At 41.9% G+C, this 13865-nt stretch overlaps 1 protein-coding gene and 1 pseudogene across 3 annotated transcripts in view; both read left to right on the top strand.

Annotated features, from left to right (window-relative positions):
• GCH1 (GTP cyclohydrolase 1) overlaps positions 1-13865 on the top strand; it is a 61622-nt gene that overhangs the window by 16024 nt on the left and 31733 nt on the right. The gene's annotated exons all lie outside the window — the stretch shown is intronic.
• On the top strand, positions 1202-4765 carry LOC105739229 (annotated as a pseudogene).

Here is a 13865-nt window from a genome sequence, read left to right as displayed (position 1 = left end):
TGTTTTCATTTAACTTCCATATTTCTCATATTCCTGGTAACTGCAAGTCAGGTCTAAAGACCTCACTAAATTCCTGGAAAACATTTTTAGCAGGAATGCTGTGTACTTCATGTACTGTCACAATGGGAGGCACTAAGTATTTGGATCTTGAAGATTTAAAGACTTCTAATTGGTTTTTAAAAGCCCTGTTTCACTGGTTTTCTAGGATAAGCTTCTCTAGAGAAGTTCCTTTTTAAAAAATGTTTTATTAGTTTGAAGATTTAATGGGATTTTCCTTTCCCCTGAAATTCTTCCAGTTTGATTTCAAAAAGAAAAGGTCAACATAGCATTACATTTCTGAATTTTCCCTCATATAAGCCAAATAAATGGTTGGTGAAACAGTATTTTGTGACTGATGTGCACCACTTTGGTTCTGGCAGTCTCTGGGCATTAGACCACTCTTTCTGATCTGCTGTCCTGGCTGGCAGTTTATAATGGATTTTACTTTTCTTTTAAAAAATCAGATTTGCTGTCTTTTGCTGTCATCAGCTCTGGGCGTTGTCACCACATGGCAGACTTCAACCTACAGTAACCCCTGATGCGTGTTTCCTGAAGGGGACCTCTCCCCTTCAGTCCACACTTCTAGTAGGTTGAGTTCAGCCCAAGATTAAGGCTCTGGTCTGGAGTCAGAAGATGGGTCAAAATCTAGCTCTCCCACCAGCTGATTGGCTCTTCTTCTGCAGTCAGCTAGTGTTTCCAAATGACAGTATCTATGTCCTCATCTGTAAAGTGGGGACAATAACTGGTGTTTTTTTTTTTTTTTTTTTTTGAGCAGTTTCACTCTGTCGCCCAGGCTAGAGTGTAGTCACGTGATCTCAGCTCACTGCAAGCTCAGTCTCCCAGGTTCACACCATTCTCCTGCCTCAGCCTCCTGAGCAGCTGGGACTACAGGCGCCCACCACCGCGCCCGGCTAATTTTTTGTATTTTTAGTAGAGACGGAGTTTCACTGTGTTAGCCAGGATGGTCTCGATCTCCTGACCTCGTGATCCACCCGCCTCGGCCTCTCAAAGTGCTGGGATTACAGGCGTGAGCCACCGTGCCCGGGCTATAACTGGTTTTGACTAATGCAAGTTGTGGTAGGGCTTGAAAGAAATCACAAACTAAATGTAAAATTTAATTTGAAAAATGCTGTCCAAGCAGGAACTCACATCCAGGAATGAAATGAATGGAGACCAGAAATCCAGATATGTATGCCCAAGAAAAGCAGAATTTTATCCAGCACTTCTCCCAGATTGTCAGGGTGCTGACTGAGGATGAGATGGGGCACCCAGAGACAGGAGATTCTATTACCTGGCTCAAAGAGATCCTGGAGTACACTGCCACTGGAGACAAGTACCACTAGGGTTTGATGATGCTAGTAGCATTCCAGGAGCTGGCAGAGCCCAGGAAACAGGATGCTGATAGTCTCCAGCAGGTCCTGACTGGGCTGTTGTGTGAACTGCTGCAACCTTGCCCGTTTTTTTTTTTTTGTTCTTGTTTTTTGAGATGGAGCCTCGCTCTGCTGCCCAGGATGGAGTGCAGTGGCACGATCTCGGCTCATTGCAACTTCCACGTGATTCTTGTGCCTCAGCCTCCTGAGTAGCCAGGACTACAGGTGCATTCCACCACACCCAGCTAAGTTTTGCATTTTTGGTAGAGACGGGGTTTCACCATGTTGGCCAGGCTGGCCTTGAACTCCTGACCTCAGGTGATCCCCCTGCCTTGGCCTCCCAAAGTGCTGGGATTACAGGTGTGAGCTACTGCGCCTTGTGCTGCAACCTTTATTCCTGGTGGCAGATGACATCATGGATTCATCCTTCACCTTGCTGGGGGCAGATCTGCTTGTATCAGAAGCCAGGTGTGGTTTGGATGCCATCAATGATGCTATGCTTCTAGAAGCATCTATCACCTCTTGAAGCTCTGTTGCTGAGAGCAACCCCATTACCTGAACCTGATAAAGCGCTTCCTGCGGAGTTACTATTAGACAGAGATCAGGCAGACCCTGGACCTCATCACAGCCCCCCCAGAGCAATGTGGATCTTGACTGATTCACTGAAAAGAGGTACAAATCTACTGTCAAGTATAAGACAGCTTTCTACTTCTTCTACCATCCTGAAGCTGCAGCCATGTCTATGGCAGGCGTCAATGGGGGGAAGGAACGGGCCAATGACAGGAAGATCCTGTTGGAGTTAGGAGTTCTTTCAGATTCAGGATGATTACCTTGACCTCTTTGGGGACCCTGCTGTCACCACTGGCAGAGTTTGTACTGACATCCAGGACAACAAATGACAACAAATACAGCTGACTCATGGTTCAGTGTCTGCAACGGGCCACACCGGAACAGCACCAGATCTTGCAGAAGAATTACAGGGAGGAGGCACTACATGAGGAGCTGGATCTGCTGACCATGTTCTTGGTATGTGGAAGATGGTTACAGCCACCTTATGGGTCTCATCGAGCAGTGTGTTGCACCACTGCCCCCAGCCACCTTCCTAGGGCTAGAGTACAAAATCTCCAAGCAACTGCAAGGCAGGGAGAGGAGGCTCTCAGTAAATTACTGTGTATTTTTTTTTTTTTTTTTTTTAGACGGAGTTTCACTCTTGTTGCCTGGGCTGGAGTGCAATGGCACGGTCTTGTCTCATTGCAACCTCTGCCTTCTGGGTTCAAGTGATTCTCCTGCCTCAGCCTCCCAAGTAGCTGGGATTACAGGCGCCCGCCACTACGCCCGGCTAAGTTTTGTATTTTTAGTAGAGATGGGGTTTCACCATGTTGGCCAGGCTGGTCTCGAACTCCTGACCTCAAATGATATGCCTGCCTTGGCCTCCCAAAGTGCTGGGATTATAGGCGTGAGCCACTGCGCCCGGCCTACTGTGTAATCTTACAAAAAAAGAAAAAAATGCTCTAAAATAGAAGGGAATTTTGTTTCTGTTCCACGCATAGACCCACACAGGCTTTTTTCCTTTTGCTGTTTCCCACTTCCATATCTTATTTTATATGGTACTTCTCTTCCTTTCCCTTTCTAGGAAACCCTCCCTCCACCTTTCCTTCTACTTGACCTTTAGGTCTGGGTAAAATTTTAATATTCAGTACAGTCATATTGTTTTGTCTCAGCCCACAAGTTTTCCTTTATGTGAACTGTCAGTTTTACAATTTAACCTCTAGTCATTCTCCAAATATTTTTACACCTAGTCCTCTTATTTCTGCAGATCTCAAGTTGCTTGAGGTCATAGTTTGATAGATTTGTTTTCAGCTCAGAACTATGAAAACTTTATTGTATTACCCTAGACATTGATTTCTAATGAGTTGGTTGTAGGATGCAACTGGTTTCTTAAGTGGGGGATATTTTTCTAGAATGTGGGTACAATTTTCTGATGTGAGGTCCTCACAAATTTTTAAAATTTGCTCCAGCAAAAAGTAAAGGTGAGGTCCTCTATGTGGGTCCTTCCTGCCTCGCCTTCTTTAGGTGGAGTTGGCTCCAGTTTCCTCCTTGTCTCTGCCTCCACCCCACCCCTGCCCCAGGCCTCATAGTGTTCCACAGGAATGACGTGGTGACTGTAGTGAGGGTTACAGTGAAGAACTGCCCACTGTTTGGCCTTGCTAAACAGCAAATTTGGGCCGGCAGTGGGTCTGTTTTCTCTCTCTCTTTCTTTTTTCTTTTTTTTTTTTTTTTGAGACAGAGTCTCGCTCTGTCTCCCAGGCTGGAGTGCAGTGGTGTGATCTCAGCTCACTGCAAGCTCCACCTCCCGGGTTCACTCCATTCTCCTGCCTCAGCCTCCCGAGTAGCTGGGACTACAGGCACCTGCCACCACGCCCAGCTAATTTTTTTGTATTTTTAGTAGAGATGGACTTTGTCCGTGTTAGCCAGGATGGTCACAATCTCCTGACCTCATGATCCGCCTGCCTCAGCCTCCCAACGTGCTGGAAGTGGTGGCGTGAGCCACTGCGCCCAGCCTTTTTTTATTTTTTTGAGTTGGAGTCTCACTCTGTCGCCCAGGCTAGAGCGCAGTGGCGCAATCTCGGCTCATTGCAAACTCCGCCTCTCGGGTTCAAGCAATTCACCTGCCTCAGCCTACCAAATAGCTGGGATTACAGGCACGCGCCACCGTGCCTGGCTAATTTTTGTATTTTTAGTAGAGATGGGGTTTCACCATGTTGGCCAGGCTGGTCTCGAATTCCTGACCTTGTGATCCACCTGCTTCAGCCTCCCAAAGTGCTGAGATTACAGGTGTGAACCACTGCGCCCGGCCAGCAGTGGGTCTGTTTTCAACCCTCATGTACCCTCAGCTCTCAAGCCTGTGTGTTCCCTCCCCAGCCAGTCATCAGAATCACATAGATTTTAAAAAGACTTATCCTGGGTCCATCCCTACACATAGTAAATCAGATTTTTGCTGGGTAGCTTGGGACGCTATATTTTCCAAAGCTCCCTATGATTGGCTGTATTTGGGAACCCCTGTTGCGAAGGCAGATCCCTTATCTCTTCATCTGTCACCAATGATGGTGGCTTGCGCACTCTGATGGTACTTACTTGGATGGGATTACAGATGGTTCCATAACACCCGTCTGTATGAAATCTTGTGGTATAAGTGAATGTAGGATGGTAAGGGATGAGCCTATTAAAGGCTTTTGAAGCAAATGGATAGTTTAATCAGATTGGTGTGTTTTTTTCTGTAGAACTGCTGTGAACCAGACCTTGTTATCACCATCTGTTTTGTAAATTCCATTTTCGGTTTAACAGCTGGATTGTGAAAGATATACAAAATTATCCAGTTAAAAAACTAAATTTGGCAAGTGTGTGTGTGTTTTTAAAAATGACTCCTTGAATACACTGTTTTGATTCCTTAGACAGTTTCTAAGGCTCTAATTTTGCTCTACCAGAAATATTCAGAGTAGTAAACTGAGACCAGAAAGGCAAGTTCTTTGGCTTGGATAACTTTGAGAGTTAATAGTGTACATGATTGGCAGCCTTCAGTTTTATCCAGCAATAAATCTAAACAGTTTAAAATAAGTACTTTCCCCTTACCTCAGTACAGAGAGGCCCTGGCCACTGCCATGCACATCTCAGAAGCTGAGCAGTGGGGCAGAAGGATAACTTGTAATTTGGCATCAATGTCCAACACCCTTGAGCTGTGCAAATCAGGAACCTGGGAGTCATGTTAAGCATCCCCTTAACTGAGGACACGGAAGCCCAGGTCACACAATCTGCACAAAGCTTGCACTAGAACCTGGGTCTCTGGACTCTTTTATTCATTCCTTCTACTTTACCATTCTACATCTTGAACCACTGTGCATGCGGTTCCGGTAAAGTAATTGCATCAGGGTGGAGAGATTATATGTGCTTTCACTTTCTCATTTCATTATTTCTACATCTTACCAATAAACTTCCATGAATATTACTGTTGTAATGAGGAGCAAAATGTTAGTAAAGATAACTTTGTATGTGAAAACTTGAACTCTTACCAAGAAATGTAGTGTTCGTGATAAGGCTGGCTGAGAGGATGAAAATAGCTCATCAGTACTGGGTTAGCTAAAGGAAACATGCATGTCAGTACTATTTTGAGGGCAGCTGAGAACATCTACTTCAATAGCTTTGGCTATATTTTAATAGCTAAGAGCAACATATGAATTTGTCTTTGCCAAAGATGGAGTGAAAATTTCCAAAATAACCAAACTTTTACTTTTTTTGCAATACATTAGGTCTTTCCTGCTGACAAACCTACAGTTTATGAAATAAGTTTGTGGAGCATATCAAAGCTGTGCAGCAGCCGTGTGCACTCCAGCAGATGGTGTGACTGGTTGTCTGTAGTCGTCTTAGTTTCCGCCATTGTGTCAGTCTGTGGAATGTTTGGGTTCATGCTTATTTTGGCCAGGTTTTCCAAATTCTGTCTTGGTAAGTGCAAAAAGCTGTGAGTGTCGGAAGCGCTAACAAGAGGTTTACTCATGATGAAAGTGAAAGCAGAGAGAGCGATTTTTTTTGTCTCTTTGAATTTGTTTTAACATGCTCTTACTTGTAGGACAAATTTTTCGAACAGGTGGTAGAAAGCAAAACATCTTAATGCCATCTTCAGGGCAGAAGACTGAGTTGCAGGATGTGATTTAGGGAGGGTTTTGAAGGAGTTTGCAGCACTGCGTGAAGCTGGCTGGGTCTTCCTGTGTACTCCTCCTTGCCCTCCTCCTATAGCCCCTCCATGCAAAGGTAACCTGTTTTTTTAATGTTTGTTTCTTTTTTAAATTTTTATAGAAAAAAACAAATGCCAGCATGTGTAGGAAGACCTTAATTTAAAAAAATATTTTTATTGGCCAGGCGCGGTGGCTCACGCCTATAATCCCAGCACTTTGAGAGGCTGAGGCGGGCGGATCACCTGAGGTTGGGAGTTCAAGACCAGCCTGACCAATGTGGAGAAACCCTGTCTCTACTAAAAATACAAAAATTAGCCAGGCATGGTGGCACATACCTGTAATCCCAGCTACTTGAGAAGCTGAGGCAGGAGAATTGCTTGAACCTGGGAGGTAGAGGTTGCAGTGAGCCGAGATTGCAGCATTACACGCCATATATATTTTTTATATATTATGTATTATATATTTTATATTATATATTCTATAATATATATTTTATATATTCTGTAATATATATTTTATATATTATATATTCTACAATATATATTTTATATATTATATATTATGTATTATATATTTTATATATTATATATTATGTATTATATATTATATCATATATATTTTATATATAATATAATATATATTATATATTATATTATACATATTTTATATATGATATAATATAATATATATTTTATATATGATATAATATATAATATATCATATTTATTTTATATATGATATAATATAAATATAATATATATTTTATATATGATATAATATAAATATAATATATATTTATATTATATAATATAAATATAATATATATTTATATTATATAACATAAATATAATATATTATATATCTTATATTTTATATATGATATAATATATAATATATTAATGAAATTTCTCAAATATACAAGACTGTGTGAAGAACAAGTTTAATCAAAATACATTGGGTTTTAACAAATCTTAGTATTTTTCTATAATTCCTTTTAAAAGATACAGATATAGTTTAAGCTTCCTAGTTATCACTTCCTGATCCAGTTATCATCTCACTACAGAGGTAGCCACTATACTGAATTTGGTCCCTAACTTTCTTTTTTTTTTTTTTTTTTTTTTTTTTTGAGACAGAGTCTTGCTCTGTTGCCCAGACTGGAGTGCAGTGGCATGATCTTGGCTCACTGCAACCTCCGCCTCCTGGGTTCAAGCGATTCTCCTGTCTCAGCCTCCTGAGTAGCTGGGATTGCTTTCATGTCTTTTTTTTTTTTTTTTTTTTTTTTTTTTTTTTTTTTCGAGACACAGCCTTACTCTGTCGCCCAGGCTGGAGTGCTATGGTGCAATGTGGGCTCACTGCAATCTCCGCCTCCCGGGTTCAAACGATTCTCCTGCCTCAGCCTCCCGAGTACCTGGGATTACAGGCATGTGCCACCACGTCCGGCTAATTTTTGTATTTTTAGTAGAGATGGGGTTTCACCATGTTAGCCAGGCTGGTCTTGTACTCCCGCCCTCATCGGCCTCCCAACGTGCTGGGATTACAGGCGTGAGCCACTGCGACCGGCCTCATGTCTATTTTTATACTTTCATTTTCCGTGTATGTTTACAAACAACATGTAACATTGTTTCTACTTAATTTAAATGGCTCATACTCTACATATCCTTCTGCTACATGCTTTTTACACTGAATATCCTTTCAAGGATTTATAAATGAAGCCCAAATTTACTCACTTTCATTGCTGGGTCATATTTTATTGAGTTTACCCAAACTGTGTAATTGTTCTTCTGATTCACACTTCTCTATTTTTGCTATTACCGACAAGACTGCAGTGATTTTTTTTTTTTTTTTGAGACAGGGACTTGCTCTGTTGCCCAGGTTGGAGTGCAGTGGTGTGATCTGAAGTCACTGCAACCTTCGCCTCCCAGGTTCAAGTGATTCTCATGCCTCAGCCTCCCAAGTAGCTGGGACTGCGGATGCATGCTACCACATCTGGCTAATTTTTGTATTTTTTAGAAGAGATGGGCTTTCACTATGTTGGCCAGGCTGGTTTCGAACTCCTGGCCTCAATTGATCCACCTGCCTTGGCCTCCCAAAGTGCTGGGATTACAGGCATGAACCACTGTGCCCAGCTGAAAATTCTTATGTTCCCTTGGCTACATGAATTTCTTTGGAGTCCCTTCATTTAAAAATGTATTTTAAGGAAGTGAATTGGTCCAGCGTGGTGGCTCACACCTGTAATTCGAGCACTTTGGGAGGCTGAGGTAGGAGCAGCTTGAGCCCAGGAGTTCAAGATCAGCCTGGGCAACATAATGAGACTCTGTCTCTACAAAAAAATAAAAAATTAACTGGATATGGTGGCATACCTCTAGTCCCAGCTACTGGGGAGGCCAAGGTGGGAGGATTGCTTGAGTCTGGGAGATGGAGGCTACAATGAATGGTGATTGCACTGCTGCACTCCAGCCTGTGTGACAGAACGAGACCTTGTCTCAAAAAGAAAAAGAGTGAGGCCAGGCGCGGTGGCTCACGCCTGTAATCCCAGCACTTCGGGAGGCCGAGGCGGGCGGATCACGAGGTCAGGAGATCAAGACCATCCTGGCTAACACAGTGAAACCCCGTCTCTACTAAAAATACAAAAAATTAGCCGGGCGAGGTGGTGGGTGCCTGTAGTCCCAGCTACTCGGGAGGCTGAGGCAGGAGAATGGCGTGAACCCCAGGGGGCGGAGCCTGCAGTGAGCCAAGATCGTGCCACTGCACTCCAGCCTGGGCGACAGCGAGACTCTGCCTCAAAAAAAAAAAAAAAAAAAAAAAAAAAAGAAAAAGAGTGAATCATAAAGACAGACATATTAATTGGATAAACACGGAAGATCTATGTTTAACTCCAGCTTTGTGCATGGTGTTACAGGGAAGTGTGTAGAAGCTCCAAAGCCTTCAGATATAATGCTTAACTCAGAAACTTACAGCCCAGTGTGTCTGGGGGACGTGGGCACAAGTAACCATGGTACTACGAGGCATGATGAGATAAGCACTGTATGCTGGTGGAATTAGCTCTGATGTTAGATGGAACTATGAGGATCTGGACCATTCTCCACCAAATCAGGATAGGCTTATCTTTGTTAGCACCTTGAGTTGATTTAATTCCAGCCAAAAGCAAAAAGGTGTGATGCCCTAGGCACTTCTCTCTGTCACTTCTCTTAATTTGAAAACCAGTAGGCAGACTCCATAAGCTCTTTCCTATCCTTTAGGATGGATGCTCACTCAGATGTTCCAAGTCATCTTCCACTGTCTTTTAACGCTGTCCTTCCAGGAAGATGCGTCGGGTGTCCAGCTTCCTCAGAGAGCTGGAGTTGTTGGTGCTGATCACCAGATACTCCAGACAGCACTAATTCCTATACTATGGGTTCAAAGGGAGCTCCATTGGACAGAAATTTCCTTTTGAGGAAATCTTTCCCAGGAGTTTCCTCTTACCTTTTTCCCTCACTTTCTCCACAACAGAAACAGGTCTGTTTGTCCTTAAATATATATCTATATATTTGAGTAGGAGCATTTTGAAGAGATGAAGTTTCTATGTAGCAGCACAAAACATGGAATAGTTCAAATCAGGGGCACTCTGGTTCTCAGACCAGGAGCATCGGGATCTTCTGGGAACTTAGAAATGCAAATTCTCAGGTCTACTCAGACCACCTGAAACAGAAGCCCTAGGGGTGGGGCCTAGAGATTTGTGTCTTAACAGGCCCACTGGGGGAGTCTGGGAACCCCTGTTTCAAAGGATGCTTAAATAAGCACTTGGGGGCCAGGCATGGTGGCTCATGCCTGTAATCCCAGCACTTTAGGAGGCCAAGACAGGCAGATCCCTTGAGCTCAGGAATTTGAGACCAGCCTGGGCAACATGACGAAACCCCATCTCTACAAAAAATACAAAAATTAGCCAGGCATGGTGGCTTCCGCCTGTAATCCCAGCTACTCAGGAGGCTGAGGTGGGAGGATCACCTGAGCTTAGGGGGTGGAGGTTGCAGTGAGCTGAGATTGTGCTGCTGCATTCCAGCCTGGGCAACAGAGGGAGACCCTGTCTCGAGGAAAAAAAAAAGCACTTGGGCTTATATTGTGGGCCTGTCTTACTATACTTTCAGAAAAGGGTCTGGCAGACTAAATACTTGAGGGATGTTACCCAACAGTGTTATTTGTTGACACTGCTTAATTATGAATGACATGAGAAAGGTATACCTGAAAACTGACATTGTGTGGTGTTGTTGTAGACAAACCTTTAACTTGTAGAGGCTGCTTTGGTTTTGTTTGTGGTCATGAGCAACAGTAGGAAACAGAATGTCATAAATCCCTGTTTCCAGGGTTACCTTCTTGCTGCTGATAACAGGCAGGAAATTAAAACAATATGTGATAGTGTTCTGTTCTTATTATCTACAGATGGTAGATATGTTGGAGCAAAACATAAGTAAATATAGCAGGGAAACTTTATTATTGAAGAAAAATGATTTGGCTAGGTCAAGGTTATAGTCTGGTTCATTTTAGTAAAGGGTATAGGCAACATATTAGTGTTCCATTATCACATGAAGCATTTAGCTGTATGAGGATCACTAGATTTTTTTTCTCTTTGTTTTAATTTTATTTGAGTATGTAAAACATTTACATGATTCCAAGGTCAAAACTATATAACAAATTATATTCAAAGATGCTTCCTTTTCATCCATATCCCTTCTGTCTCTTCTCTTATTACTTTACAGGTAATCATTTTTACTAGCTTTTAAATTTATCCTTCCAGTGTTTCTTTTTGCAGATAAACATATACATTCATATGTATATGTCATATGTTCATAGCTCCTCCTTCCACTTTCATTACACAAAAGGCTACATACTGTACTACAATTTTAAAAATTATTACTATTATGATTTTTAGAGACAGGGGCTTGTTCTCTCACCCAGGCTGGAATGCAATGGTGTAATCATAGCTCACTGCAGCTTCAAACTCCTATCCTGGGTTCAAGGGATCCTCCTGCTTCAGCCGCCTGAATAGCTAGGACTATAGGCACATATCACCATGCAGTACTTTATCATTTTTTTAAATTATACTTTAAGTTTTAGGGTACATGTGCGCAATGTGCAAGTTTGTTACATATGTATACATGTGCCATGTTGGTGTGCTGCACCCATTTAACTCGTCATTTAACATTAGGTATATCTCCTAATGCTATCCCTCCCCTCTCTCCCCACCCCACAACAGGCCCCGGTGTGTGATGTTCCCCTTCCTGGGTCCATGTGTTCTCATTGTTCAATTCCCACCTATGAGTGAGAACATGTAGTGTTTGGTTTTTTGTCCTTGCGATAGTTTGCTGAGAATGATGGTTTCCAGCTTCATCCATGCTCTACAAAGGACATGAACTCATCACTTTTTATGGCTGCATAGTATTCCATGGTGTATATATGCCACATTTTCTTAATCCAGTCTATCATTGTTGGACATTTGGGTTGGTTCCAAGTCTTTGCAATTGTGAATAGTGCCGCAGTAAACATACGTGTGCATGTGTCTTTATAGCAGCATGTTTTATAATCCTTTGGGTATATACCCAGTAATGGGATGGCTGGGTCAAATGGTATTTCTAGTTCTAGATCCTTGAGGAATTGCCACACTGACTTCCACAATGGTTGAACTAGTTTACAGTCCCACCAACAGTGTAAAAATGTTCCTTTTTCTCCACATCCTCTCCAGCACCTGTTGTTTCTTGACTTTTTAGTGATCACCATTCTAACTGGTGTGAGATGGTATCTCATTGTGGTTTTGATTTGCATTTCTCTGATGGCCAGTGATGATGAGCATTTTTTCATGTGTCTGTTGGCTGCATAAATGTCTTCTTTTGAGAAGTGTCTGTTCATATCCTTCACCCACTTTTTGATGGGGTTGTTTGTTTTTTTCTTGTAAATTTGTTTGAGTTCATTGTAGATTCTGGATATTAGCCCTTTGTCGTCAGATGGGCAGATCACAAAAATTTTCTCCCATTCTGTAGGTTGCCTGTTCACTCTGATGGTAGTTTCCTTTGCTGTGCAGAAGCTCTTTAGTTTAATTAGATCCCATTTGTCAATTTTGGCTTTTGTTGCCATTGCTTTTGGTGTTTTAGACATGAAGTCCTTGCCCATGCCTATGTCCTGAATGGTATTGCCTAGGTTTTCTTCTAGGATTTTTATGGTTTTAGATCTAACATTTAAGTCTTTAATCAATCTTGAATTAATTTTTGTATAAGGTGTAAGGAAGGGATCCAATTTCAGCTTTCTATATATGGCTAGCCAATTTTCCCAGCACCATTTATTAAACAGGGAATCCTTTCCCCATTTCTTGTTTTTGTCAGGTTTGTCAAAGATCAGATAGTTGTAGATATGCAGCGTTATTTCTGAGGGCTCTGTTCTGTTCCACTGGTCTATAGCTCTGTTTTGGTACCAGTACCATGCTGTTTTGGTTACTGTAGCCTTGTAGTATAGTTTGAAGTCAGGTAGTGTGATGCCACCAGCTTTGTTCTTTTGGCTTAGGATTGACTTGGCGATGTGGGCTCTTTTTTGGTTCCATACGAACTTTAAAGTAGTTTTTTCCAATTCTGTGAAGAAAGTCATTGGTAGCTTGATGGGGATGGCATTGAATCTATGGCCATTTTCACAATATTGATTCTTCCTACCCATGAGCATGGAATGTTCTTCTATTTGTTTGTATCCTCTTTTATTTCATTGAACAGTGGTTTGTGGTTCTCCTTGAGGTCCTTCACATCCCTTGTAAGTTGGATTCCTAGGTATTTTATTCTCTTTGCAGCAATTGTGAATGGGAGTTCACTCATGATTTGGCTCTCTGTTTGTCTGTTATTGGTGTATAGGAATGCTTGTGATTTTTGCACATTGATTTTGTATCCTGAGACTTTGCTGAAGTTGCCTATCAGCTTAAGGAGATTTTGAGCTGAGACGATGGGGTTTTCTAGATATACAATCATGTCATCTGCAAACAGGGCCAATTTGACTTCCTCTTTTCCTAATCGAATACCCTTTATTTCTTTCTCCTGCCTGATTGCCCTGGCCAGAACTTCCAACACTGTGTTAAATAGGAGTGGTGAGAGAGGGCATCCCTGTCTTGTGCCAGCTTTCAAAGGGAATGCTTCCAATCTTTGCCCATTCAGTATGATATTGGCTGTGGGTTTGTCATAGATAGCTCTTATTATTTTGAGATCTGTCCTATCAATACCTAATTTATTGAGAGTTTTTAGCATGAAGGGTTGTTGAATTTTTTCAAAGGCCTTTTCTGAATCTATTGCGATAATCATGTGGTTTTTGTCGTTGGTTCTGTTTATATGCTGGATTACGTTTATTGATTTGCATATGTTGAACCAGCCTTGCATCCCAGGGATGAAACCAACTTGATCATGGTGGATAAGCTTTTTGATGTGCTGCTGGATTCGGTTTGCCAGTATTTTTTTTGAGGATTTTTGCATTGATGTTCATCAGGGATATTGGTCTAAAATTCTCTTTTGTTGTTGTGTCTCTGCCAGGCTTTGGTATCAGGATGATGTGGCCTCATAAAATGAGTTAGGGAGGATTCCCTCTTTTTCTATTGATTGGAATAGTTTCAGAAGGAATGGTACCAGCTCCTCCTTATACGTCTGGTAGAATTTGGTTGTGAATCCATCTGGTCCTGGATTTTTTTGGTTGGTAAGCTATTAATTATTGCCTCAATTTCAGAGCCTGTTTT

This window comes from Nomascus leucogenys, chromosome 1a (assembly GCF_006542625.1).
Source record: "Nomascus leucogenys isolate Asia chromosome 1a, Asia_NLE_v1, whole genome shotgun sequence".
NCBI classification, from domain to species: Eukaryota; Metazoa; Chordata; class Mammalia; order Primates; family Hylobatidae; genus Nomascus; species Nomascus leucogenys.
This window is presented reverse-complemented; position numbering and strand designations above follow the sequence as displayed.